Below are 4,008 nucleotides of genomic sequence, written 5' to 3' on the forward strand. Positions count from 1 at the left end.
ATTCCAGCATATGGTCCTCATGCCTTTGTGACTGTACACCCTCATCTACATGCTCATTCTCTTCTTGTATAGCATCATGTACATATGTCGTTTATACAAACTCATCCTACAAGCCTCTAGTACATATGTGGCATGTTCAGACTCCTCATGCACAACAACATCAGCCTCCGCTCGATCATATGTATACCACCCTGCTCTCCCTCATCATCCTCCTCCACTATAAATCGATTTCTCCTTCATATGTTGTGGGTCGAATCCTTGTCAGAGGAGGATCCATCAAAATGATGAAATATCAGCATTGGGTACTCGTTGTACTATTTTTTTTTCTTCTTGTCGTCTAACACCAGCACCCACTGAAAATAAACAAATTAGAAAAATAAAATAAAATTATGGAAAACTTGGGGGCTCGAAGTTTTTTGGAACTAACAGAAAACTTTTTTCAAGATTTCTGGAAGAAGTTGTGTACTACAAAACTTCAAAAAAAAAAAAAAGTTTTCCAAAGTTTTAGTTTTGTATAGACTTAATAAATTTACAAAATTGCAAAAATTTCTATGCACAGACTTAATAACTTTAGATATAAGAACTTTTTAAAAAGATATGACTAAATAAATGATAACAAATAATAATTAGATTAGTGGAACAAATAAATAGATAATATAAAAACCATATACAAAATTGTCATCAATTTAACAGGAAATTTTTTCATATAGAGACGCATCTCCAACGATAGTCAAATAAGTTTGTCGCCGCCAATGTAGAGTTAATTAAAATTCAATTTTTAGCGAGAGTTCACTATTTGAGCTGTATCGGTTTTCTCATAAAGGAACGATACTTTTATAATTTAATAATAATAAAATTATAATGGTTATCTTTTTTATTAAGTTATTAATAATAATAAATTTATAACCGTTAGTAGAACTATTTAATAAACTATGTTGAGTTCATCGTTAAAATAAAAAATAAATAAATTGCTTTTAAAATGATGTGATATAATAGACCGTATTTTAGTATAACAATAAATAATAATAGTAATAAGATACTCTAATAATTTTTAAGTTTTGATATAATAATAAATAATAATACAATTAGTGGGAGAATAGTTTGATCATAATGAGAGTTAAATAAGGGCCGATAATCAAATCACTTGCTGTTAACAACTTAAAAATGAGTTTGTTTTGTCAAATAATGAATATTTATTTATTAAACTATGTACAAAAAATAATCAAATTTCTTGTTTTCACATGTTGTTTTCGCATTGTCTCCTGTCTTTCATAGTCTCTCTTTCATTTGTTTTGTAATCGTTTATCTCCATCACTAGTTCATTAAGAGCATTTCTAACGATGAACTCAACATAAGTTCATTATATGGGTTTACAAATCACTTGCTGTTAACAACTTAAAAATGAGTTTGTTTTGTCAAATAATGAATATTTATTTATTTATTAAACTATGTACAAAAAATAATCAAATTTCTTGTTTTCACATGTTTTCGTAGTGCCTCCTGTCTTTCACAATCTCTCTTTCATTTGTTTTGTAATCGTCTATCTCCATCACTAGTTCATTAAGAGCATTTCCAACGATGAACTCAACATAAGTTCATTATATGGGTTTACATCATCTTAAAACAATTCATCCATTTTATACTCCAATGGTGAAATCATCATGAGTGGACCCAATAACGATCATAAATTTATTATTATTAATAAATTAATAAAAAAAGGTAACGGTTATAATTTTATTATTCTTAAAGTATGACAGTACAGTTCCAGAGAACACCGTGATGACAGTTTGACAAAACTCCAATGGTTAACATCATAAGCTGAAAGTTACATAACTACACGCTGACAGACAAATTTATTTGACTACAGTTGGAGATGCTATAAGAATCAAAAATAAATTTGAAAACGACGGTGTGACGATGACGGTGTATGGTCGACAACACTACGACGACATCAACGCAAACACGAACAAATTAGAGAAATAATCTTCTCACTGTGGGAAAAGAACTGTAGAGAGTTCTTCTCACAACAGTAGAAAGGACGATGAAGAAAATTAATTTTCTTTGGTGGTAGAATGGTTTCACGGGAAGAAGAATTTGAAAAGATAAACATATTTGTACAAATAATTTGATCACCTTAATGTATAATATATAATATATAATATATAGATGATGATGTGTGAAAAAGTAGCACATTTATTATTTAAAAAATAAAGAGTATCGATACATTTTTTTTAAATTACTGTATAAATTATCTTTTGTTTTTAATTCTTATAAAATTTTAAAATTTTAATTTTAGTTTATGTAAAAACATACCAAAGTTTTTAGTTCCTAAAAATTTATTTTGGGAACAGTTTTAGTACTTGCTCAAATTAAGAGTTATTTAAATAACACATAATCGCTTAAAAAAATAAAATAATTTTTTCTTCTATTGTTAACATTTAATCTTTAAATGATTATGCCAATATTTTATTGGATGATATTTTATTGTGTGCGTGAAAAGATTATTTTTAATCGTTTAATTTTTATCTAATGTTCATAATTTAGGTTGATAAAATGCCCAACTTGTATCAATAACAATATATATGAATGAGATATGAGGATTAGAAACGTGTTAATTAAGCACATAAAAACATGTTGATAAAAAACGCAAGTTACTTTTGTTACTCGTTAAACTTGTTAATTAAAAACGCATGCTGCTTTTTTTATTCATTAAAAGCATGTTTTTTTGTGAGGAAAGTCGATTATAAAAAGAAACATTCTGATTACTACGTGCACCCGAAGCAATAACGGTTAACACCTCCCTGAAATCCAATTAAAATAGAAAGGGCCAGAAAAACACCCGGCCCAATACTCCCTTCAGACACCCACCACCCAAAGTCAATAAAATCTTGAATTAAATTACGAAGATTCTTTCCAATTATAACTTTCTCAAGCCTTTATTCTCTTCATTATATATAACCTTCCTTTTTTTTTCACTTATTTCTAGTTTCATCTTTCTTTATCTACTCCTGTTCTAGCTGTTTCTTCAGACCCATCTCTTGCAAAACTGTATCAACTTATGCAATTAGGTGTAAAAGATTCTTATTATTTTTGTAATAATTGCTCATCACGTTGAAGTAACATTTAATTATTATGAGTTTTTATATTATTTTTTTACAAATTTATAATTTTTTATAAGTTAATTAAACTAGTATTTAAATTTATATTTTATAATGTTTTATTTTTTTATTTTTATCTTTATTATCTTAATTAAAAATGTTTAAATATTAATTAAAAGTATTTTTTTTTGTTATATTATTTTTTTTAACTATTTTAATAATTAATTTATCAAATCTTTTAAATTAAACCATCTAACTTAATATATTATCAATTATCTGCCATTAGCTACTTATTTATTTTATTCACTGTAAATTCATTTATTATAAATTAATATAAAACAAAATCTTAACAAATGATAATACTAATACAAAACAAAGTCATATTACAGAGTTCATAAACAAACATTACAGAACATAATACTAATACAAAACAGAGTCATATTACAGAACGTTCATAACAAACATTACAGAACAATAAGCATGCGAAAACTATTAACAAATATGAAAATCTTTCTAATAAATCAACTATTTAGCATAGCAAAGTACTCAATAATTATAATGACTTCTTGTAGGCAGAATATGTAATAACAAAAGGCAATTGCAACCCAATACATGGATCGAAGTGGATTTAATTGTGATTGCCTTCCACCGAGAAACAAAGCGTAGGAGTGTTTGTTAGTGCAAAATAGACCGGGAGTTTGAATACATGTATCAACCCTAAAAAGTTTATTTACCTCGGTCATTAATTCTCTGTTGGTGACGCGGCCACCTCTTTCATGCACTATCTTCAATAATGTATCGGTGAAAATACTCACCACCTTTGGTTGTCCATCGACAAATTTCATAATCTCCCACGCAACCTGGTTCTTTTGACATGCTGAAAACAGAGAAACCAATTGTCGTTGTCGAT

Source organism: Cicer arietinum, chromosome 8 (assembly GCF_000331145.2).
Source record: "Cicer arietinum cultivar CDC Frontier isolate Library 1 chromosome 8, Cicar.CDCFrontier_v2.0, whole genome shotgun sequence".
Taxonomy (NCBI): domain Eukaryota; kingdom Viridiplantae; phylum Streptophyta; class Magnoliopsida; order Fabales; family Fabaceae; genus Cicer; species Cicer arietinum.